The sequence below is a fragment of the Physella acuta genome, unplaced genomic scaffold (genome assembly GCF_028476545.2).
Source record: "Physella acuta isolate Inbredline_101_S28 unplaced genomic scaffold, ASM2847654v3 ptg002045l, whole genome shotgun sequence".
NCBI lineage: Eukaryota > Metazoa > Mollusca > Gastropoda > Physidae > Physella > Physella acuta.
This window is the reverse complement of record NW_026733548.1, coordinates 17987-42328: the sequence shown is the minus strand read 5'-3', so window position 1 is coordinate 42328 and position 24342 is coordinate 17987. Positions and strand designations below refer to the sequence as shown.

Here is a 24342-nt window from a genome sequence, read left to right as displayed (position 1 = left end):
TAGTGGCTTCCCTTGACGCCCGCGCCGCCTTGATGTATATCGAATCGATCAACGCCCTGTTGTTTTACGTCTTTGGCGGGCGGCGCAAGGCGACTAGCGCTGTGGAACAAGCCAACGTTAAAAAGGTATAGGAAGAGACTGAGAAAGAAAAAGAATACAAAAAGGTGACGTGAGGTCGGCAGGAGAAAAGATGCGGAACAAAACCACAAAATTTAAATTTGTAAATTTAGATTTTTTTTTTTTTTTTTTTTTATTTATATTTTTTTTTCTTAAACGGATCATTGTTATTAATATTCTGCTGATTGTAATGTTTCATTTAACATTTTGAAATCAATTAGGATCAAGATATATGCAAATCGTTGAAGGAAAGAATACATTAAACAATGTACGTAACAATGTACGTCAGTTTAAAAATAAAAATGAATTTTTGTTTTTTTAAATTGAAATAACTTTTAAAAATTTACATTTAAATTTCTATTTTCTTTATATTAAAGTGAAATTAATACTGGTCCTGTGTGGACAGAAGTGTGATATTTTGACACATACTGGCCATGACAAATGATTTTTAAAACATAATTTAGATTAGTAAACAACGAAGGAGAGGAGCGGAGAGAAATTTTAAATATAAAAAAAAATATCTGTTTTTATACCGGCTGCCGTTCGTTTGAGAACCGTCAAATAAAGAAAAAATGTGCTGGTCAGCTCAAACGATTAACATTTTAAGCAAACAGTGACTGGTATAGAATAAATACCATATCACTCTGACTGACCAGCAGTGAGCTGTTTTTATTGAGAGAGAGAGACCAATCGTACATTATTGAAATTGAATGGGCCATTCCCGGAAGAACTGCAATACCGGGCCGACCCGTGGCGAGAGCGGAGCAAGCCCCGGGCATCCCGCCGAGTACCAAAAATCAGTTTAATATCGTAGTGACTCAATGAGCCACGTATCAGATATTAAGCTGATAAGAACAGATACTACACTTTGATCTTAGCCAAAAGGCCGAGAAGCGATAACGGTCACTGGACTACCGACGCCTCATATTCCGGAAAATTTCCTATCCGCTCCTCTGAAATGATTCCGTAAATATTCATCCGATTCCGCACACCGAAAATATTCCTTATTGCAGAAATCGCCGCCCATGCGACGTACGGCCGTTAGGCGGTGGGCGTTTTACAATCTGCCAAAGCGGAAAGGCGAATGTTAACGAAATCAATGAAACAAGTAACATTATGAATTTCTAAAACTCAAACAAGGAAAAAAATATAGCGCCTTACCTTAACGTCGTAATAGTGGCTTCCCTTGACGCCCGCGCCGCCTTGATGTATATCGAATCGATCAACGCCCTGTTGTTTTACGTCTTTGGCGGGCGGCGCAAGGCGACTAGCGCTGTGGAACAAGCCAACGTTAAAAAGGTATAGGAAGAGACTGAGAAAGAAAAAGAATACAAAAAGGTGACGTGAGGTCGGCAGGAGAAAAGATGCGGAACAAAACCACAAAATTTAAATTTGTAAATTTAGATTTTTTTTTTTTTTTTTTTTTTATTTATATTTTTTTTTCTTAAACGGATCATTGTTATTAATATTCTGCTGATTGTAATGTTTCATTTAACATTTTGAAATCAATTAGGATCAAGATATATGCAAATCGTTGAAGGAAAGAATACATTAAACAATGTACGTAACAATGTACGTCAGTTTAAAAATAAAAATGAATTTTTGTTTTTTTAAATTGAAATAACTTTTAAAAATTTACATTTAAATTTCTATTTTCTTTATATTAAAGTGAAATTAATACTGGTCCTGTGTGGACAGAAGTGTGATATTTTGACACATACTGGCCATGACAAATGATTTTTAAAACATAATTTAGATTAGTAAACAACGAAGGAGAGGAGCGGAGAGAAATTTTAAATATAAAAAAAAATATCTGTTTTTATACCGGCTGCCGTTCGTTTGAGAACCGTCAAATAAAGAAAAAATGTGCTGGTCAGCTCAAACGATTAACATTTTAAGCAAACAGTGACTGGTATAGAATAAATACCATATCACTCTGACTGACCAGCAGTGAGCTGTTTTTATTGAGAGAGAGAGACCAATCGTACATTATTGAAATTGAATGGGCCATTCCCGGAAGAACTGCAATACCGGGCCGACCCGTGGCGAGAGCGGAGCAAGCCCCGGGCATCCCGCCGAGTACCAAAAATCAGTTTAATATCGTAGTGACTCAATGAGCCACGTATCAGATATTAAGCTGATAAGAACAGATACTACACTTTGATCTTAGCCAAAAGGCCGAGAAGCGATAACGGTCACTGGACTACCGACGCCTCATATTCCGGAAAATTTCCTATCCGCTCCTCTGAAATGATTCCGTAAATATTCATCCGATTCCGCACACCGAAAATATTCCTTATTGCAGAAATCGCCGCCCATGCGACGTACGGCCGTTAGGCGGTGGGCGTTTTACAATCTGCCAAAGCGGAAAGGCGAATGTTAACGAAATCAATGAAACAAGTAACATTATGAATTTCTAAAACTCAAACAAGGAAAAAAATATAGCGCCTTACCTTAACGTCGTAATAGTGGCTTCCCTTGACGCCCGCGCCGCCTTGATGTATATCGAATCGATCAACGCCCTGTTGTTTTACGTCTTTGGCGGGCGGCGCAAGGCGACTAGCGCTGTGGAACAAGCCAACGTTAAAAAGGTATAGGAAGAGACTGAGAAAGAAAAAGAATACAAAAAGGTGACGTGAGGTCGGCAGGAGAAAAGATGCGGAACAAAACCACAAAATTTAAATTTGTAAATTTAGATTTTTTTTTTTTTTTTTTTTTATTTATATTTTTTTTTCTTAAACGGATCATTGTTATTAATATTCTGCTGATTGTAATGTTTCATTTAACATTTTGAAATCAATTAGGATCAAGATATATGCAAATCGTTGAAGGAAAGAATACATTAAACAATGTACGTAACAATGTACGTCAGTTTAAAAATAAAAATGAATTTTTGTTTTTTTAAATTGAAATAACTTTTAAAAATTTACATTTAAATTTCTATTTTCTTTATATTAAAGTGAAATTAATACTGGTCCTGTGTGGACAGAAGTGTGATATTTTGACACATACTGGCCATGACAAATGATTTTTAAAACATAATTTAGATTAGTAAACAACGAAGGAGAGGAGCGGAGAGAAATTTTAAATATAAAAAAAAATATCTGTTTTTATACCGGCTGCCGTTCGTTTGAGAACCGTCAAATAAAGAAAAAATGTGCTGGTCAGCTCAAACGATTAACATTTTAAGCAAACAGTGACTGGTATAGAATAAATACCATATCACTCTGACTGACCAGCAGTGAGCTGTTTTTATTGAGAGAGAGAGACCAATCGTACATTATTGAAATTGAATGGGCCATTCCCGGAAGAACTGCAATACCGGGCCGACCCGTGGCGAGAGCGGAGCAAGCCCCGGGCATCCCGCCGAGTACCAAAAATCAGTTTAATATCGTAGTGACTCAATGAGCCACGTATCAGATATTAAGCTGATAAGAACAGATACTACACTTTGATCTTAGCCAAAAGGCCGAGAAGCGATAACGGTCACTGGACTACCGACGCCTCATATTCCGGAAAATTTCCTATCCGCTCCTCTGAAATGATTCCGTAAATATTCATCCGATTCCGCACACCGAAAATATTCCTTATTGCAGAAATCGCCGCCCATGCGACGTACGGCCGTTAGGCGGTGGGCGTTTTACAATCTGCCAAAGCGGAAAGGCGAATGTTAACGAAATCAATGAAACAAGTAACATTATGAATTTCTAAAACTCAAACAAGGAAAAAAATATAGCGCCTTACCTTAACGTCGTAATAGTGGCTTCCCTTGACGCCCGCGCCGCCTTGATGTATATCGAATCGATCAACGCCCTGTTGTTTTACGTCTTTGGCGGGCGGCGCAAGGCGACTAGCGCTGTGGAACAAGCCAACGTTAAAAAGGTATAGGAAGAGACTGAGAAAGAAAAAGAATACAAAAAGGTGACGTGAGGTCGGCAGGAGAAAAGATGCGGAACAAAACCACAAAATTTAAATTTGTAAATTTAGATTTTTTTTTTTTTTTTTTTTTTATTTATATTTTTTTTTCTTAAACGGATCATTGTTATTAATATTCTGCTGATTGTAATGTTTCATTTAACATTTTGAAATCAATTAGGATCAAGATATATGCAAATCGTTGAAGGAAAGAATACATTAAACAATGTACGTAACAATGTACGTCAGTTTAAAAATAAAAATGAATTTTTGTTTTTTTAAATTGAAATAACTTTTAAAAATTTACATTTAAATTTCTATTTTCTTTATATTAAAGTGAAATTAATACTGGTCCTGTGTGGACAGAAGTGTGATATTTTGACACATACTGGCCATGACAAATGATTTTTAAAACATAATTTAGATTAGTAAACAACGAAGGAGAGGAGCGGAGAGAAATTTTAAATATAAAAAAAAATATCTGTTTTTATACCGGCTGCCGTTCGTTTGAGAACCGTCAAATAAAGAAAAAATGTGCTGGTCAGCTCAAACGATTAACATTTTAAGCAAACAGTGACTGGTATAGAATAAATACCATATCACTCTGACTGACCAGCAGTGAGCTGTTTTTATTGAGAGAGAGAGACCAATCGTACATTATTGAAATTGAATGGGCCATTCCCGGAAGAACTGCAATACCGGGCCGACCCGTGGCGAGAGCGGAGCAAGCCCCGGGCATCCCGCCGAGTACCAAAAATCAGTTTAATATCGTAGTGACTCAATGAGCCACGTATCAGATATTAAGCTGATAAGAACAGATACTACACTTTGATCTTAGCCAAAAGGCCGAGAAGCGATAACGGTCACTGGACTACCGACGCCTCATATTCCGGAAAATTTCCTATCCGCTCCTCTGAAATGATTCCGTAAATATTCATCCGATTCCGCACACCGAAAATATTCCTTATTGCAGAAATCGCCGCCCATGCGACGTACGGCCGTTAGGCGGTGGGCGTTTTACAATCTGCCAAAGCGGAAAGGCGAATGTTAACGAAATCAATGAAACAAGTAACATTATGAATTTCTAAAACTCAAACAAGGAAAAAAATATAGCGCCTTACCTTAACGTCGTAATAGTGGCTTCCCTTGACGCCCGCGCCGCCTTGATGTATATCGAATCGATCAACGCCCTGTTGTTTTACGTCTTTGGCGGGCGGCGCAAGGCGACTAGCGCTGTGGAACAAGCCAACGTTAAAAAGGTATAGGAAGAGACTGAGAAAGAAAAAGAATACAAAAAGGTGACGTGAGGTCGGCAGGAGAAAAGATGCGGAACAAAACCACAAAATTTAAATTTGTAAATTTAGATTTTTTTTTTTTTTTTTTTTTTATTTATATTTTTTTTTCTTAAACGGATCATTGTTATTAATATTCTGCTGATTGTAATGTTTCATTTAACATTTTGAAATCAATTAGGATCAAGATATATGCAAATCGTTGAAGGAAAGAATACATTAAACAATGTACGTAACAATGTACGTCAGTTTAAAAATAAAAATGAATTTTTGTTTTTTTAAATTGAAATAACTTTTAAAAATTTACATTTAAATTTCTATTTTCTTTATATTAAAGTGAAATTAATACTGGTCCTGTGTGGACAGAAGTGTGATATTTTGACACATACTGGCCATGACAAATGATTTTTAAAACATAATTTAGATTAGTAAACAACGAAGGAGAGGAGCGGAGAGAAATTTTAAATATAAAAAAAAATATCTGTTTTTATACCGGCTGCCGTTCGTTTGAGAACCGTCAAATAAAGAAAAAATGTGCTGGTCAGCTCAAACGATTAACATTTTAAGCAAACAGTGACTGGTATAGAATAAATACCATATCACTCTGACTGACCAGCAGTGAGCTGTTTTTATTGAGAGAGAGAGACCAATCGTACATTATTGAAATTGAATGGGCCATTCCCGGAAGAACTGCAATACCGGGCCGACCCGTGGCGAGAGCGGAGCAAGCCCCGGGCATCCCGCCGAGTACCAAAAATCAGTTTAATATCGTAGTGACTCAATGAGCCACGTATCAGATATTAAGCTGATAAGAACAGATACTACACTTTGATCTTAGCCAAAAGGCCGAGAAGCGATAACGGTCACTGGACTACCGACGCCTCATATTCCGGAAAATTTCCTATCCGCTCCTCTGAAATGATTCCGTAAATATTCATCCGATTCCGCACACCGAAAATATTCCTTATTGCAGAAATCGCCGCCCATGCGACGTACGGCCGTTAGGCGGTGGGCGTTTTACAATCTGCCAAAGCGGAAAGGCGAATGTTAACGAAATCAATGAAACAAGTAACATTATGAATTTCTAAAACTCAAACAAGGAAAAAAATATAGCGCCTTACCTTAACGTCGTAATAGTGGCTTCCCTTGACGCCCGCGCCGCCTTGATGTATATCGAATCGATCAACGCCCTGTTGTTTTACGTCTTTGGCGGGCGGCGCAAGGCGACTAGCGCTGTGGAACAAGCCAACGTTAAAAAGGTATAGGAAGAGACTGAGAAAGAAAAAGAATACAAAAAGGTGACGTGAGGTCGGCAGGAGAAAAGATGCGGAACAAAACCACAAAATTTAAATTTGTAAATTTAGATTTTTTTTTTTTTTTTTTTTTATTTATATTTTTTTTTCTTAAACGGATCATTGTTATTAATATTCTGCTGATTGTAATGTTTCATTTAACATTTTGAAATCAATTAGGATCAAGATATATGCAAATCGTTGAAGGAAAGAATACATTAAACAATGTACGTAACAATGTACGTCAGTTTAAAAATAAAAATGAATTTTTGTTTTTTTAAATTGAAATAACTTTTAAAAATTTACATTTAAATTTCTATTTTCTTTATATTAAAGTGAAATTAATACTGGTCCTGTGTGGACAGAAGTGTGATATTTTGACACATACTGGCCATGACAAATGATTTTTAAAACATAATTTAGATTAGTAAACAACGAAGGAGAGGAGCGGAGAGAAATTTTAAATATAAAAAAAAATATCTGTTTTTATACCGGCTGCCGTTCGTTTGAGAACCGTCAAATAAAGAAAAAATGTGCTGGTCAGCTCAAACGATTAACATTTTAAGCAAACAGTGACTGGTATAGAATAAATACCATATCACTCTGACTGACCAGCAGTGAGCTGTTTTTATTGAGAGAGAGAGACCAATCGTACATTATTGAAATTGAATGGGCCATTCCCGGAAGAACTGCAATACCGGGCCGACCCGTGGCGAGAGCGGAGCAAGCCCCGGGCATCCCGCCGAGTACCAAAAATCAGTTTAATATCGTAGTGACTCAATGAGCCACGTATCAGATATTAAGCTGATAAGAACAGATACTACACTTTGATCTTAGCCAAAAGGCCGAGAAGCGATAACGGTCACTGGACTACCGACGCCTCATATTCCGGAAAATTTCCTATCCGCTCCTCTGAAATGATTCCGTAAATATTCATCCGATTCCGCACACCGAAAATATTCCTTATTGCAGAAATCGCCGCCCATGCGACGTACGGCCGTTAGGCGGTGGGCGTTTTACAATCTGCCAAAGCGGAAAGGCGAATGTTAACGAAATCAATGAAACAAGTAACATTATGAATTTCTAAAACTCAAACAAGGAAAAAAATATAGCGCCTTACCTTAACGTCGTAATAGTGGCTTCCCTTGACGCCCGCGCCGCCTTGATGTATATCGAATCGATCAACGCCCTGTTGTTTTACGTCTTTGGCGGGCGGCGCAAGGCGACTAGCGCTGTGGAACAAGCCAACGTTAAAAAGGTATAGGAAGAGACTGAGAAAGAAAAAGAATACAAAAAGGTGACGTGAGGTCGGCAGGAGAAAAGATGCGGAACAAAACCACAAAATTTAAATTTGTAAATTTAGATTTTTTTTTTTTTTTTTTTTTTATTTATATTTTTTTTTCTTAAACGGATCATTGTTATTAATATTCTGCTGATTGTAATGTTTCATTTAACATTTTGAAATCAATTAGGATCAAGATATATGCAAATCGTTGAAGGAAAGAATACATTAAACAATGTACGTAACAATGTACGTCAGTTTAAAAATAAAAATGAATTTTTGTTTTTTTAAATTGAAATAACTTTTAAAAATTTACATTTAAATTTCTATTTTCTTTATATTAAAGTGAAATTAATACTGGTCCTGTGTGGACAGAAGTGTGATATTTTGACACATACTGGCCATGACAAATGATTTTTAAAACATAATTTAGATTAGTAAACAACGAAGGAGAGGAGCGGAGAGAAATTTTAAATATAAAAAAAAATATCTGTTTTTATACCGGCTGCCGTTCGTTTGAGAACCGTCAAATAAAGAAAAAATGTGCTGGTCAGCTCAAACGATTAACATTTTAAGCAAACAGTGACTGGTATAGAATAAATACCATATCACTCTGACTGACCAGCAGTGAGCTGTTTTTATTGAGAGAGAGAGACCAATCGTACATTATTGAAATTGAATGGGCCATTCCCGGAAGAACTGCAATACCGGGCCGACCCGTGGCGAGAGCGGAGCAAGCCCCGGGCATCCCGCCGAGTACCAAAAATCAGTTTAATATCGTAGTGACTCAATGAGCCACGTATCAGATATTAAGCTGATAAGAACAGATACTACACTTTGATCTTAGCCAAAAGGCCGAGAAGCGATAACGGTCACTGGACTACCGACGCCTCATATTCCGGAAAATTTCCTATCCGCTCCTCTGAAATGATTCCGTAAATATTCATCCGATTCCGCACACCGAAAATATTCCTTATTGCAGAAATCGCCGCCCATGCGACGTACGGCCGTTAGGCGGTGGGCGTTTTACAATCTGCCAAAGCGGAAAGGCGAATGTTAACGAAATCAATGAAACAAGTAACATTATGAATTTCTAAAACTCAAACAAGGAAAAAAATATAGCGCCTTACCTTAACGTCGTAATAGTGGCTTCCCTTGACGCCCGCGCCGCCTTGATGTATATCGAATCGATCAACGCCCTGTTGTTTTACGTCTTTGGCGGGCGGCGCAAGGCGACTAGCGCTGTGGAACAAGCCAACGTTAAAAAGGTATAGGAAGAGACTGAGAAAGAAAAAGAATACAAAAAGGTGACGTGAGGTCGGCAGGAGAAAAGATGCGGAACAAAACCACAAAATTTAAATTTGTAAATTTAGATTTTTTTTTTTTTTTTTTTTTTATTTATATTTTTTTTTCTTAAACGGATCATTGTTATTAATATTCTGCTGATTGTAATGTTTCATTTAACATTTTGAAATCAATTAGGATCAAGATATATGCAAATCGTTGAAGGAAAGAATACATTAAACAATGTACGTAACAATGTACGTCAGTTTAAAAATAAAAATGAATTTTTGTTTTTTTAAATTGAAATAACTTTTAAAAATTTACATTTAAATTTCTATTTTCTTTATATTAAAGTGAAATTAATACTGGTCCTGTGTGGACAGAAGTGTGATATTTTGACACATACTGGCCATGACAAATGATTTTTAAAACATAATTTAGATTAGTAAACAACGAAGGAGAGGAGCGGAGAGAAATTTTAAATATAAAAAAAAATATCTGTTTTTATACCGGCTGCCGTTCGTTTGAGAACCGTCAAATAAAGAAAAAATGTGCTGGTCAGCTCAAACGATTAACATTTTAAGCAAACAGTGACTGGTATAGAATAAATACCATATCACTCTGACTGACCAGCAGTGAGCTGTTTTTATTGAGAGAGAGAGACCAATCGTACATTATTGAAATTGAATGGGCCATTCCCGGAAGAACTGCAATACCGGGCCGACCCGTGGCGAGAGCGGAGCAAGCCCCGGGCATCCCGCCGAGTACCAAAAATCAGTTTAATATCGTAGTGACTCAATGAGCCACGTATCAGATATTAAGCTGATAAGAACAGATACTACACTTTGATCTTAGCCAAAAGGCCGAGAAGCGATAACGGTCACTGGACTACCGACGCCTCATATTCCGGAAAATTTCCTATCCGCTCCTCTGAAATGATTCCGTAAATATTCATCCGATTCCGCACACCGAAAATATTCCTTATTGCAGAAATCGCCGCCCATGCGACGTACGGCCGTTAGGCGGTGGGCGTTTTACAATCTGCCAAAGCGGAAAGGCGAATGTTAACGAAATCAATGAAACAAGTAACATTATGAATTTCTAAAACTCAAACAAGGAAAAAAATATAGCGCCTTACCTTAACGTCGTAATAGTGGCTTCCCTTGACGCCCGCGCCGCCTTGATGTATATCGAATCGATCAACGCCCTGTTGTTTTACGTCTTTGGCGGGCGGCGCAAGGCGACTAGCGCTGTGGAACAAGCCAACGTTAAAAAGGTATAGGAAGAGACTGAGAAAGAAAAAGAATACAAAAAGGTGACGTGAGGTCGGCAGGAGAAAAGATGCGGAACAAAACCACAAAATTTAAATTTGTAAATTTAGATTTTTTTTTTTTTTTTTTTTTATTTATATTTTTTTTTCTTAAACGGATCATTGTTATTAATATTCTGCTGATTGTAATGTTTCATTTAACATTTTGAAATCAATTAGGATCAAGATATATGCAAATCGTTGAAGGAAAGAATACATTAAACAATGTACGTAACAATGTACGTCAGTTTAAAAATAAAAATGAATTTTTGTTTTTTTAAATTGAAATAACTTTTAAAAATTTACATTTAAATTTCTATTTTCTTTATATTAAAGTGAAATTAATACTGGTCCTGTGTGGACAGAAGTGTGATATTTTGACACATACTGGCCATGACAAATGATTTTTAAAACATAATTTAGATTAGTAAACAACGAAGGAGAGGAGCGGAGAGAAATTTTAAATATAAAAAAAAATATCTGTTTTTATACCGGCTGCCGTTCGTTTGAGAACCGTCAAATAAAGAAAAAATGTGCTGGTCAGCTCAAACGATTAACATTTTAAGCAAACAGTGACTGGTATAGAATAAATACCATATCACTCTGACTGACCAGCAGTGAGCTGTTTTTATTGAGAGAGAGAGACCAATCGTACATTATTGAAATTGAATGGGCCATTCCCGGAAGAACTGCAATACCGGGCCGACCCGTGGCGAGAGCGGAGCAAGCCCCGGGCATCCCGCCGAGTACCAAAAATCAGTTTAATATCGTAGTGACTCAATGAGCCACGTATCAGATATTAAGCTGATAAGAACAGATACTACACTTTGATCTTAGCCAAAAGGCCGAGAAGCGATAACGGTCACTGGACTACCGACGCCTCATATTCCGGAAAATTTCCTATCCGCTCCTCTGAAATGATTCCGTAAATATTCATCCGATTCCGCACACCGAAAATATTCCTTATTGCAGAAATCGCCGCCCATGCGACGTACGGCCGTTAGGCGGTGGGCGTTTTACAATCTGCCAAAGCGGAAAGGCGAATGTTAACGAAATCAATGAAACAAGTAACATTATGAATTTCTAAAACTCAAACAAGGAAAAAAATATAGCGCCTTACCTTAACGTCGTAATAGTGGCTTCCCTTGACGCCCGCGCCGCCTTGATGTATATCGAATCGATCAACGCCCTGTTGTTTTACGTCTTTGGCGGGCGGCGCAAGGCGACTAGCGCTGTGGAACAAGCCAACGTTAAAAAGGTATAGGAAGAGACTGAGAAAGAAAAAGAATACAAAAAGGTGACGTGAGGTCGGCAGGAGAAAAGATGCGGAACAAAACCACAAAATTTAAATTTGTAAATTTAGATTTTTTTTTTTTTTTTTTTTTTATTTATATTTTTTTTTCTTAAACGGATCATTGTTATTAATATTCTGCTGATTGTAATGTTTCATTTAACATTTTGAAATCAATTAGGATCAAGATATATGCAAATCGTTGAAGGAAAGAATACATTAAACAATGTACGTAACAATGTACGTCAGTTTAAAAATAAAAATGAATTTTTGTTTTTTTAAATTGAAATAACTTTTAAAAATTTACATTTAAATTTCTATTTTCTTTATATTAAAGTGAAATTAATACTGGTCCTGTGTGGACAGAAGTGTGATATTTTGACACATACTGGCCATGACAAATGATTTTTAAAACATAATTTAGATTAGTAAACAACGAAGGAGAGGAGCGGAGAGAAATTTTAAATATAAAAAAAAATATCTGTTTTTATACCGGCTGCCGTTCGTTTGAGAACCGTCAAATAAAGAAAAAATGTGCTGGTCAGCTCAAACGATTAACATTTTAAGCAAACAGTGACTGGTATAGAATAAATACCATATCACTCTGACTGACCAGCAGTGAGCTGTTTTTATTGAGAGAGAGAGACCAATCGTACATTATTGAAATTGAATGGGCCATTCCCGGAAGAACTGCAATACCGGGCCGACCCGTGGCGAGAGCGGAGCAAGCCCCGGGCATCCCGCCGAGTACCAAAAATCAGTTTAATATCGTAGTGACTCAATGAGCCACGTATCAGATATTAAGCTGATAAGAACAGATACTACACTTTGATCTTAGCCAAAAGGCCGAGAAGCGATAACGGTCACTGGACTACCGACGCCTCATATTCCGGAAAATTTCCTATCCGCTCCTCTGAAATGATTCCGTAAATATTCATCCGATTCCGCACACCGAAAATATTCCTTATTGCAGAAATCGCCGCCCATGCGACGTACGGCCGTTAGGCGGTGGGCGTTTTACAATCTGCCAAAGCGGAAAGGCGAATGTTAACGAAATCAATGAAACAAGTAACATTATGAATTTCTAAAACTCAAACAAGGAAAAAAATATAGCGCCTTACCTTAACGTCGTAATAGTGGCTTCCCTTGACGCCCGCGCCGCCTTGATGTATATCGAATCGATCAACGCCCTGTTGTTTTACGTCTTTGGCGGGCGGCGCAAGGCGACTAGCGCTGTGGAACAAGCCAACGTTAAAAAGGTATAGGAAGAGACTGAGAAAGAAAAAGAATACAAAAAGGTGACGTGAGGTCGGCAGGAGAAAAGATGCGGAACAAAACCACAAAATTTAAATTTGTAAATTTAGATTTTTTTTTTTTTTTTTTTTTTATTTATATTTTTTTTTCTTAAACGGATCATTGTTATTAATATTCTGCTGATTGTAATGTTTCATTTAACATTTTGAAATCAATTAGGATCAAGATATATGCAAATCGTTGAAGGAAAGAATACATTAAACAATGTACGTAACAATGTACGTCAGTTTAAAAATAAAAATGAATTTTTGTTTTTTTAAATTGAAATAACTTTTAAAAATTTACATTTAAATTTCTATTTTCTTTATATTAAAGTGAAATTAATACTGGTCCTGTGTGGACAGAAGTGTGATATTTTGACACATACTGGCCATGACAAATGATTTTTAAAACATAATTTAGATTAGTAAACAACGAAGGAGAGGAGCGGAGAGAAATTTTAAATATAAAAAAAAATATCTGTTTTTATACCGGCTGCCGTTCGTTTGAGAACCGTCAAATAAAGAAAAAATGTGCTGGTCAGCTCAAACGATTAACATTTTAAGCAAACAGTGACTGGTATAGAATAAATACCATATCACTCTGACTGACCAGCAGTGAGCTGTTTTTATTGAGAGAGAGAGACCAATCGTACATTATTGAAATTGAATGGGCCATTCCCGGAAGAACTGCAATACCGGGCCGACCCGTGGCGAGAGCGGAGCAAGCCCCGGGCATCCCGCCGAGTACCAAAAATCAGTTTAATATCGTAGTGACTCAATGAGCCACGTATCAGATATTAAGCTGATAAGAACAGATACTACACTTTGATCTTAGCCAAAAGGCCGAGAAGCGATAACGGTCACTGGACTACCGACGCCTCATATTCCGGAAAATTTCCTATCCGCTCCTCTGAAATGATTCCGTAAATATTCATCCGATTCCGCACACCGAAAATATTCCTTATTGCAGAAATCGCCGCCCATGCGACGTACGGCCGTTAGGCGGTGGGCGTTTTACAATCTGCCAAAGCGGAAAGGCGAATGTTAACGAAATCAATGAAACAAGTAACATTATGAATTTCTAAAACTCAAACAAGGAAAAAAATATAGCGCCTTACCTTAACGTCGTAATAGTGGCTTCCCTTGACGCCCGCGCCGCCTTGATGTATATCGAATCGATCAACGCCCTGTTGTTTTACGTCTTTGGCGGGCGGCGCAAGGCGACTAGCGCTGTGGAACAAGCCAACGTTAAAAAGGTATAGGAAGAGACTGAGAAAGAAAAAGAATACAAAAAGGTGACGTGAGGTCGGCAGGAGAAAAGATGCGGAACAAAACCACAAAATTTAAATTTGTAAATTTAGATTTTTTTTTTTTTTTTTTTTTTATTTATATTTTTTTTTCTTAAACGGATCATTGTTATTAATATTCTGCTGATTGTAATGTTTCATTTAACATTTTGAAATCAATTAGGATCAAGATATATGCAAATCGTTGAAGGAAAGAATACATTAAACAATGTACGTAACAATGTACGTCAGTTTAAAAATAAAAATGAATTTTTGTTTTTTTAAATTGAAATAACTTTTAAAAATTTACATTTAAATTTCTATTTTCTTTATATTAAAGTGAAATTAATACTGGTCCTGTGTGGACAGAAGTGTGATATTTTGACACATACTGGCCATGACAAATGATTTTTAAAACATAATTTAGATTAGTAAACAACGAAGGAGAGGAGCGGAGAGAAATTTTAAATATAAAAAAAAATATCTGTTTTTATACCGGCTGCCGTTCGTTTGAGAACCGTCAAATAAAGAAAAAATGTGCTGGTCAGCTCAAACGATTAACATTTTAAGCAAACAGTGACTGGTATAGAATAAATACCATATCACTCTGACTGACCAGCAGTGAGCTGTTTTTATTGAGAGAGAGAGACCAATCGTACATTATTGAAATTGAATGGGCCATTCCCGGAAGAACTGCAATACCGGGCCGACCCGTGGCGAGAGCGGAGCAAGCCCCGGGCATCCCGCCGAGTACCAAAAATCAGTTTAATATCGTAGTGACTCAATGAGCCACGTATCAGATATTAAGCTGATAAGAACAGATACTACACTTTGATCTTAGCCAAAAGGCCGAGAAGCGATAACGGTCACTGGACTACCGACGCCTCATATTCCGGAAAATTTCCTATCCGCTCCTCTGAAATGATTCCGTAAATATTCATCCGATTCCGCACACCGAAAATATTCCTTATTGCAGAAATCGCCGCCCATGCGACGTACGGCCGTTAGGCGGTGGGCGTTTTACAATCTGCCAAAGCGGAAAGGCGAATGTTAACGAAATCAATGAAACAAGTAACATTATGAATTTCTAAAACTCAAACAAGGAAAAAAATATAGCGCCTTACCTTAACGTCGTAATAGTGGCTTCCCTTGACGCCCGCGCCGCCTTGATGTATATCGAATCGATCAACGCCCTGTTGTTTTACGTCTTTGGCGGGCGGCGCAAGGCGACTAGCGCTGTGGAACAAGCCAACGTTAAAAAGGTATAGGAAGAGACTGAGAAAGAAAAAGAATACAAAAAGGTGACGTGAGGTCGGCAGGAGAAAAGATGCGGAACAAAACCACAAAATTTAAATTTGTAAATTTAGATTTTTTTTTTTTTTTTTTTTTTATTTATATTTTTTTTTCTTAAACGGATCATTGTTATTAATATTCTGCTGATTGTAATGTTTCATTTAACATTTTGAAATCAATTAGGATCAAGATATATGCAAATCGTTGAAGGAAAGAATACATTAAACAATGTACGTAACAATGTACGTCAGTTTAAAAATAAAAATGAATTTTTGTTTTTTTAAATTGAAATAACTTTTAAAAATTTACATTTAAATTTCTATTTTCTTTATATTAAAGTGAAATTAATACTGGTCCTGTGTGGACAGAAGTGTGATATTTTGACACATACTGGCCATGACAAATGATTTTTAAAACATAATTTAGATTAGTAAACAACGAAGGAGAGGAGCGGAGAGAAATTTTAAATATAAAAAAAAATATCTGTTTTTATACCGGCTGCCGTTCGTTTGAGAACCGTCAAATAAAGAAAAAATGTGCTGGTCAGCTCAAACGATTAACATTTTAAGCAAACAGTGACTGGTATAGAATAAATACCATATCACTCTGACTGACCAGCAGTGAGCTGTTTTTATTGAGAGAGAGAGACCAATCGTACATTATTGAAATTGAATGGGCCATTCCCGGAAGAACTGCAATACCGGGCCGACCCGTGGCGAGAGCGGAGCAAGCCCCGGGCATCCCGCCGAGTACCAAAAATCAGTTTAATATCGTAGTGACTCAATGAGCCACGTATCAGATATTAAGCTGATAAGAACAGATACTACACTTTGATCTTAGCCAAAAGGCCGAGAAGCGATAACGGTCACTGGACTACCGACGCCTCATATTCCGGAAAATTTCCTATCCGCTCCTCTGAAATGATTCCGTAAATATTCATCCGATTCCGCACACCGAAAATATTCCTTATTGCAGAAATCGCCGCCCATGCGACGTACGGCCGTTAGGCGGTGGGCGTTTTACAATCTGCCAAAGCGGAAAGGCGAATGTTAACGAAATCAATGAAACAAGTAACATTATGAATTTCTAAAACTCAAACAAGGAAAAAAATATAGCGCCTTACCTTAACGTCGTAATAGTGGCTTCCCTTGACGCCCGCGCCGCCTTGATGTATATCGAATCGATCAACGCCCTGTTGTTTTACGTCTTTGGCGGGCGGCGCAAGGCGACTAGCGCTGTGGAACAAGCCAACGTTAAAAAGGTATAGGAAGAGACTGAGAAAGAAAAAGAATACAAAAAGGTGACGTGAGGTCGGCAGGAGAAAAGATGCGGAACAAAACCACAAAATTTAAATTTGTAAATTTAGATTTTTTTTTTTTTTTTTTTTTTATTTATATTTTTTTTTCTTAAACGGATCATTGTTATTAATATTCTGCTGATTGTAATGTTTCATTTAACATTTTGAAATCAATTAGGATCAAGATATATGCAAATCGTTGAAGGAAAGAATACATTAAACAATGTACGTAACAATGTACGTCAGTTTAAAAATAAAAATGAATTTTTGTTTTTTTAAATTGAAATAACTTTTAAAAATTTACATTTAAATTTCTATTTTCTTTATATTAAAGTGAAATTAATACTGGTCCTGTGTGGACAGAAGTGTGATATTTTGACACATACTGGCCATGACAAATGATTTTTAAAACATAATTTAGATTAGTAAACAACGAAGGAGAGGAGCGGAGAGAAATTTTAAATATAAAAAAAAATATCTGTTTTTATACCGGCTGCCGTTCGTTTGAGAACCGTCAAATAAAGAAAAAATGTGCTGGTCAGCTCAAACGATTAACATTTTAAGCAAACAGTGACTGGTATAGAATAAATACCATATCACTCTGACTGACCAGCAGTGAGCTGTTTTTATTGAGAGAGAGAGACCAATCGTACATTATTGAAATTGAATGGGCCATTCCCGGAAGAACTGCAATACCGGGCCGACCCGTGGCGAGAGCGGAGCAAGCCCCGGGCATCCCGCCGAGTACCAAAAATCAGTTTAATATCGTAGTGACTCAATGAGCCACGTATCAGATATTAAGCTGATAAGAACAGATACTACACTTTGATCTTAGCCAAAAGGCCGAGAAGCGATAACGGTCACTGGACTACCGACGCCTCATATTCCGGAAAATTTCCTATCCGCTCCTCTGAAATGATTCCGTAAATATTCATCCGATTCCGCACACCGAAAATATTCCTTATTGCAGAAATCGCCGCCCATGCGACGTACGGCCGTTAGGCGGTGGGCGTTTTACAATCTGCCAAAGCGGAAAGGCGAATGTTAACGAAATCAATGAAACAAGTAACATTATGAATTTCTAAAACTCAAACAAGGAAAAAAATATAGCGCCTTACCTTAACGTCGTAATAGTGGCTTCCCTTGACGCCCGCGCCGCCTTGATGTATATCGAATCGATCAACGCCCTGTTGTTTTACGTCTTTGGCGGGCGGCGCAAGGCGACTAGCGCTGTGGAACAAGCCAACGTTAAAAAGGTATAGGAAGAGACTGAGAAAGAAAAAGAATACAAAAAGGTGACGTGAGGTCGGCAGGAGAAAAGATGCGGAACAAAACCACAAAATTTAAATTTGTAAATTTAGATTTTTTTTTTTTTTTTTTTTTTATTTATATTTTTTTTTCTTAAACGGATCATTGTTATTAATATTCTGCTGATTGTAATGTTTCATTTAACATTTTGAAATCAATTAGGATCAAGATATATGCAAATCGTTGAAGGAAAGAATACATTAAACAATGTACGTAACAATGTACGTCAGTTTAAAAATAAAAATGAATTTTTGTTTTTTTAAATTGAAATAACTTTTAAAAATTTACATTTAAATTTCTATTTTCTTTATATTAAAGTGAAATTAATACTGGTCCTGTGTGGACAGAAGTGTGATATTTTGACACATACTGGCCATGACAAATGATTTTTAAAACATAATTTAGATTAGTAAACAACGAAGGAGAGGAGCGGAGAGAAATTTTAAATATAAAAAAAAATATCTGTTTTTATACCGGCTGCCGTTCGTTTGAGAACCGTCAAATAAAGAAAAAATGTGCTGGTCAGCTCAAACGATTAACATTTTAAGCAAACAGTGACTGGTATAGAATAAATACCATATCACTCTGACTGACCAGCAGTGAGCTGTTTTTATTGAGAGAGAGAGACCAATCGTACATTATTGAAATTGAATGGGCCATTCCCGGAAGAACTGCAATACCGGGCCGACCCGTGGCGAGAGCGGAGCAAGCCCCGGGCATCCCGCCGAGTACCAAAAATCAGTTTAATATCGTAGTGACTCAATGAGCCACGTATCAGATATTAAGCTGATAAGAACAGATACTACACTTTGATCTTAGCCAAAAGGCCGAGAAGCGATAACGGTCACTGGACTACCGACGCCTCATATTCCGGAAAATTTCCTATCCGCTCCTCTGAAATGATTCCGTAAATATTCATCCGATTCCGCACACCGAAAATATTCCTTATTGCAGAAATCGCCGCCCATGCGACGTACGGCCGTTAGGCGGTGGGCGTTTTACAATCTGCCAAAGCGGAAAGGCGAATGTTAACGAAATCAATGAAACAAGTAACATTATGAATTTCTAAAACTCAAACAAGGAAAAAAATATAGCGCCTTACCTTAACGTCGTAATAGTGGCTTCCCTTGACGCCCGCGCCGCCTTGATGTATATCGAATCGATCAACGCCCTGTTGTTTTACGTCTTTGGCGGGCGGCGCAAGGCGACTAGCGCTGTGGAACAAGCCAACGTTAAAAAGGTATAGGAAGAGACTGAGAAAGAAAAAGAATACAAAAAGGTGACGTGAGGTCGGCAGGAGAAAAGATGCGGAACAAAACCACAAAATTTAAATTTGTAAATTTAGATTTTTTTTTTTTTTTTTTTTTTATTTATATTTTTTTTTCTTAAACGGATCATTGTTATTAATATTCTGCTGATTGTAATGTTTCATTTAACATTTTGAAATCAATTAGGATCAAGATATATGCAAATCGTTGAAGGAAAGAATACATTAAACAATGTACGTAACAATGTACGTCAGTTTAAAAATAAAAATGAATTTTTGTTTTTTTAAATTGAAATAACTTTTAAAAATTTACATTTAAATTTCTATTTTCTTTATATTAAAGTGAAATTAATACTGGTCCTGTGTGGACAGAAGTGTGATATTTTGACACATACTGGCCATGACAAATGATTTTTAAAACATAATTTAGATTAGTAAACAACGAAGGAGAGGAGCGGAGAGAAATTTTAAATATAAAAAAAAATATCTGTTTTTATACCGGCTGCCGTTCGTTTGAGAACCGTCAAATAAAGAAAAAATGTGCTGGTCAGCTCAAACGATTAACATTTTAAGCAAACAGTGACTGGTATAGAATAAATACCATATCACTCTGACTGACCAGCAGTGAGCTGTTTTTATTGAGAGAGAGAGAGACCAATCGTACATTATTGAAATTGAATGGGCCATTCCCGGAAGAACTGCAATACCGGGCCGACCCGTGGCGAGAGCGGAGCAAGCCCCGGGCATCCCGCCGAGTACCAAAAATCAGTTTAATATCGTAGTGACTCAATGAGCCACGTATCAGATATTAAGCTGATAAGAACAGATACTACACTTTGATCTTAGCCAAAAGGCCGAGAAGCGATAACGGTCACTGGACTACCGACGCCTCATATTCCGGAAAATTTCCTATCCGCTCCTCTGAAATGATTCCGTAAATATTCATCCGATTCCGCACACCGAAAATATTCCTTATTGCAGAAATCGCCGCCCATGCGACGTACGGCCGTTAGGCGGTGGGCGTTTTACAATCTGCCAAAGCGGAAAGGCGAATGTTAACGAAATCAATGAAACAAGTAACATTATGAATTTCTAAAACTCAAACAAGGAAAAAAATATAGCGCCTTACCTTAACGTCGTAATAGTGGCTTCCCTTGACGCCCGCGCCGCCTTGATGTATATCGAATCGATCAACGCCCTGTTGTTTTACGTCTTTGGCGGGCGGCGCAAGGCGACTAGCGCTGTGGAACAAGCCAACGTTAAAAAGGTATAGGAAGAGACTGAGAAAGAAAAAGAATACAAAAAGGTGACGTGAGGTCGGCAGGAGAAAAGATGCGGAACAAAACCACAAAATTTAAATTTGTAAATTTAGATTTTTTTTTTTTTTTTTTTTTTATTTATATTTTTTTTTCTTAAACGGATCATTGTTATTAATATTCTGCTGATTGTAATGTTTCATTTAACATTTTGAAATCAATTAGGATCAAGATATATGCAAATCGTTGAAGGAAAGAATACATTAAACAATGTACGTAACAATGTACGTCAGTTTAAAAATAAAAATGAATTTTTGTTTTTTTAAATTGAAATAACTTTTAAAAATTTACATTTAAATTTCTATTTTCTTTATATTAAAGTGAAATTAATACTGGTCCTGTGTGGACAGAAGTGTGATATTTTGACACATACTGGCCATGACAAATGATTTTTAAAACATAATTTAGATTAGTAAACAACGAAGGAGAGGAGCGGAGAGAAATTTTAAATATAAAAAAAAATATCTGTTTTTATACCGGCTGCCGTTCGTTTGAGAACCGTCAAATAAAGAAAAAATGTGCTGGTCAGCTCAAACGATTAACATTTTAAGCAAACAGTGACTGGTATAGAATAAATACCATATCACTCTGACTGACCAGCAGTGAGCTGTTTTTATTGAGAGAGAGAGACCAATCGTACATTATTGAAATTGAATGGGCCATTCCCGGAAGAACTGCAATACCGGGCCGACCCGTGGCGAGAGCGGAGCAAGCCCCGGGCATCCCGCCGAGTACCAAAAATCAGTTTAATATCGTAGTGACTCAATGAGCCACGTATCAGATATTAAGCTGATAAGAACAGATACTACACTTTGATCTTAGCCAAAAGGCCGAGAAGCGATAACGGTCACTGGACTACCGACGCCTCATATTCCGGAAAATTTCCTATCCGCTCCTCTGAAATGATTCCGTAAATATTCATCCGATTCCGCACACCGAAAATATTCCTTATTGCAGAAATCGCCGCCCATGCGACGTACGGCCGTTAGGCGGTGGGCGTTTTACAATCTGCCAAAGCGGAAAGGCGAATGTTAACGAAATCAATGAAACAAGTAACATTATGAATTTCTAAAACTCAAACAAGGAAAAAAATATAGCGCCTTACCTTAACGTCGTAATAGTGGCTTCCCTTGACGCCCGCGCCGCCTTGATGTATATCGAATCGATCAACGCCCTGTTGTTTTACGTCTTTGGCGGGCGGCGCAAGGCGACTAGCGCTGTGGAACAAGCCAACGTTAAAAAGGTATAGGAAGAGACTGAGAAAGAAAAAGAATACAAAAAGGTGACGTGAGGTCGGCAGGAGAAAAGATGCGGAACAAAACCACAAAATTTAAATTTGTAAATTTAGATTTTTTTTTTTTTTTTTTTTTTATTTATATTTTTTTTTCTTAAACGGATCATTGTTATTAATATTCTGCTGATTGTAATGTTTCATTTAACATTTTGAAATCAATTAGGATCAAGATATATGCAAATCGTTGAAGGAAAGAATACATTAAACAATGTACGTAACAATGTACGTCAGTTTAAAAATAAAAATGAATTTTTGTTTTTTTAAATTGAAATAACTTTTAAAAATTTACATTTAAATTTCTATTTTCTTTATATTAAAGTGAAATTAATACTGGTCCTGTGTGGACAGAAGTGTGATATTTTGACACATACTGGCCATGACAAATGATTTTTAAAACATAATTTAGATTAGTAAACAACGAAGGAGAGGAGCGGAGAGAAATTTTAAATATAAAAAAAAATATCTGTTTTTATACCGGCTGCCGTTCGTTTGAGAACCGTCAAATAAAGAAAAAATGTGCTGGTCAGCTCAAACGATTAACATTTTAAGCAAACAGTGACTGGTATAGAATAAATACCATATCACTCTGACTGACCAGCAGTGAGCTGTTTTTATTGAGAGAGAGAGACCAATCGTACATTATTGAAATTGAATGGGCCATTCCCGGAAGAACTGCAATACCGGGCCGACCCGTGGCGAGAGCGGAGCAAGCCCCGGGCATCCCGCCGAGTACCAAAAATCAGTTTAATATCGTAGTGACTCAATGAGCCACGTATCAGATATTAAGCTGATAAGAACAGATACTACACTTTGATCTTAGCCAAAAGGCCGAGAAGCGATAACGGTCACTGGACTACCGACGCCTCATATTCCGGAAAATTTCCTATCCGCTCCTCTGAAATGATTCCGTAAATATTCATCCGATTCCGCACACCGAAAATATTCCTTATTGCAGAAATCGCCGCCCATGCGACGTACGGCCGTTAGGCGGTGGGCGTTTTACAATCTGCCAAAGCGGAAAGGCGAATGTTAACGAAATCAATGAAACAAGTAACATTATGAATTTCTAAAACTCAAACAAGGAAAAAAATATAGCGCCTTACCTTAACGTCGTAATAGTGGCTTCCCTTGACGCCCGCGCCGCCTTGATGTATATCGAATCGATCAACGCCCTGTTGTTTTACGTCTTTGGCGGGCGGCGCAAGGCGACTAGCGCTGTGGAACAAGCCAACGTTAAAAAGGTATAGGAAGAGACTGAGAAAGAAAAAGAATACAAAAAGGTGACGTGAGGTCGGCAGGAGAAAAGATGCGGAACAAAACCACAAAATTTAAATTTGTAAATTTAGATTTTTTTTTTTTTTTTTTTTTTATTTATATTTTTTTTTCTTAAACGGATCATTGTTATTAATATTCTGCTGATTGTAATGTTTCATTTAACATTTTGAAATCAATTAGGATCAAGATATATGCAAATCGTTGAAGGAAAGAATACATTAAACAATGTACGTAACAATGTACGTCAGTTTAAAAATAAAAATGAATTTTTGTTTTTTTAAATTGAAATAACTTTTAAAAATTTACATTTAAATTTCTATTTTCTTTATATTAAAGTGAAATTAATACTGGTCCTGTGTGGACAGAAGTGTGATATTTTGACACATACTGGCCATGACAAATGATTTTTAAAACATAATTTAGATTAGTAAACAACGAAGGAGAGGAGCGGAGAGAAATTTTAAATATAAAAAAAAATATCTGTTTTTATACCGGCTGCCGTTCGTTTGAGAACCGTCAAATAAAGAAAAAATGTGCTGGTCAGCTCAAACGATTAACATTTTAAGCAAACAGTGACTGGTATAGAATAAATACCATATCACTCTGACTGACCAGCAGTGAGCTGTTTTTATTGAGAGAGAGAGACCAATCGTACATTATTGAAATTGAATGGGCCATTCCCGGAAGAACTGCAATACCGGGCCGACCCGTGGCGAGAGCGGAGCAAGCCCCGGGCATCCCGCCGAGTACCAAAAATCAGTTTAATATCGTAGTGACTCAATGAGCCACGTATCAGATATTAAGCTGATAAGAACAGATACTACACTTTGATCTTAGCCAAAAGGCCGAGAAGCGATAACGGTCACTGGACTACCGACGCCTCATATTCCGGAAAATTTCCTATCCGCTCCTCTGAAATGATTCCGTAA

At 37.2% G+C, this 24342-nt stretch overlaps 19 non-coding genes across 19 annotated transcripts; all 19 read right to left on the bottom strand.

The window, feature by feature from the left end:
* Window positions 1-822: 822 nt before the first annotated feature.
* LOC131931879 (U2 spliceosomal RNA) lies at window positions 823-1015 on the bottom strand. Its single transcript, XR_009384401.1, has one exon. It is a non-coding gene; the product is annotated as a U2 spliceosomal RNA (small nuclear RNA).
* Window positions 1016-2114: 1099 nt separating this feature from the next.
* On the bottom strand, window positions 2115-2307 carry LOC131931878 (U2 spliceosomal RNA). The gene has a single exon (XR_009384400.1). It is a non-coding gene; the product is annotated as a U2 spliceosomal RNA (small nuclear RNA).
* Window positions 2308-3405: 1098 nt separating this feature from the next.
* On the bottom strand, window positions 3406-3598 carry LOC131931877 (U2 spliceosomal RNA). The gene has a single exon (XR_009384399.1). It is a non-coding gene; the product is annotated as a U2 spliceosomal RNA (small nuclear RNA).
* Window positions 3599-4697: 1099 nt separating this feature from the next.
* Window positions 4698-4890, bottom strand: LOC131931876 (U2 spliceosomal RNA). The gene has a single exon (XR_009384398.1). It is a non-coding gene; the product is annotated as a U2 spliceosomal RNA (small nuclear RNA).
* A 1099-nt stretch (window positions 4891-5989) lies between these two features.
* On the bottom strand, window positions 5990-6182 carry LOC131931875 (U2 spliceosomal RNA). Its single transcript, XR_009384397.1, has one exon. It is a non-coding gene; the product is annotated as a U2 spliceosomal RNA (small nuclear RNA).
* Window positions 6183-7280: 1098 nt separating this feature from the next.
* Window positions 7281-7473, bottom strand: LOC131931874 (U2 spliceosomal RNA). The gene has a single exon (XR_009384396.1). It is a non-coding gene; the product is annotated as a U2 spliceosomal RNA (small nuclear RNA).
* Window positions 7474-8572: 1099 nt separating this feature from the next.
* Window positions 8573-8765, bottom strand: LOC131931872 (U2 spliceosomal RNA). The gene has a single exon (XR_009384394.1). It is a non-coding gene; the product is annotated as a U2 spliceosomal RNA (small nuclear RNA).
* Window positions 8766-9864: 1099 nt separating this feature from the next.
* On the bottom strand, window positions 9865-10057 carry LOC131931870 (U2 spliceosomal RNA). The gene has a single exon (XR_009384393.1). It is a non-coding gene; the product is annotated as a U2 spliceosomal RNA (small nuclear RNA).
* Window positions 10058-11155: 1098 nt separating this feature from the next.
* Window positions 11156-11348, bottom strand: LOC131931869 (U2 spliceosomal RNA). Its single transcript, XR_009384392.1, has one exon. It is a non-coding gene; the product is annotated as a U2 spliceosomal RNA (small nuclear RNA).
* A 1099-nt stretch (window positions 11349-12447) lies between these two features.
* On the bottom strand, window positions 12448-12640 carry LOC131931868 (U2 spliceosomal RNA). The gene has a single exon (XR_009384391.1). It is a non-coding gene; the product is annotated as a U2 spliceosomal RNA (small nuclear RNA).
* Window positions 12641-13739: 1099 nt separating this feature from the next.
* On the bottom strand, window positions 13740-13932 carry LOC131931867 (U2 spliceosomal RNA). The gene has a single exon (XR_009384390.1). It is a non-coding gene; the product is annotated as a U2 spliceosomal RNA (small nuclear RNA).
* A 1099-nt stretch (window positions 13933-15031) lies between these two features.
* On the bottom strand, window positions 15032-15224 carry LOC131931866 (U2 spliceosomal RNA). Its single transcript, XR_009384389.1, has one exon. It is a non-coding gene; the product is annotated as a U2 spliceosomal RNA (small nuclear RNA).
* Window positions 15225-16323: 1099 nt separating this feature from the next.
* On the bottom strand, window positions 16324-16516 carry LOC131931865 (U2 spliceosomal RNA). The gene has a single exon (XR_009384388.1). It is a non-coding gene; the product is annotated as a U2 spliceosomal RNA (small nuclear RNA).
* Window positions 16517-17615: 1099 nt separating this feature from the next.
* LOC131931864 (U2 spliceosomal RNA) lies at window positions 17616-17808 on the bottom strand. Its single transcript, XR_009384387.1, has one exon. It is a non-coding gene; the product is annotated as a U2 spliceosomal RNA (small nuclear RNA).
* A 1099-nt stretch (window positions 17809-18907) lies between these two features.
* On the bottom strand, window positions 18908-19100 carry LOC131931863 (U2 spliceosomal RNA). Its single transcript, XR_009384386.1, has one exon. It is a non-coding gene; the product is annotated as a U2 spliceosomal RNA (small nuclear RNA).
* Window positions 19101-20201: 1101 nt separating this feature from the next.
* On the bottom strand, window positions 20202-20394 carry LOC131931862 (U2 spliceosomal RNA). Its single transcript, XR_009384385.1, has one exon. It is a non-coding gene; the product is annotated as a U2 spliceosomal RNA (small nuclear RNA).
* Window positions 20395-21493: 1099 nt separating this feature from the next.
* Window positions 21494-21686, bottom strand: LOC131931860 (U2 spliceosomal RNA). The gene has a single exon (XR_009384383.1). It is a non-coding gene; the product is annotated as a U2 spliceosomal RNA (small nuclear RNA).
* Window positions 21687-22785: 1099 nt separating this feature from the next.
* LOC131931859 (U2 spliceosomal RNA) lies at window positions 22786-22978 on the bottom strand. Its single transcript, XR_009384382.1, has one exon. It is a non-coding gene; the product is annotated as a U2 spliceosomal RNA (small nuclear RNA).
* Window positions 22979-24077: 1099 nt separating this feature from the next.
* LOC131931858 (U2 spliceosomal RNA) lies at window positions 24078-24270 on the bottom strand. Its single transcript, XR_009384381.1, has one exon. It is a non-coding gene; the product is annotated as a U2 spliceosomal RNA (small nuclear RNA).
* Between the last annotated feature and the right edge of the window lie 72 nt (window positions 24271-24342).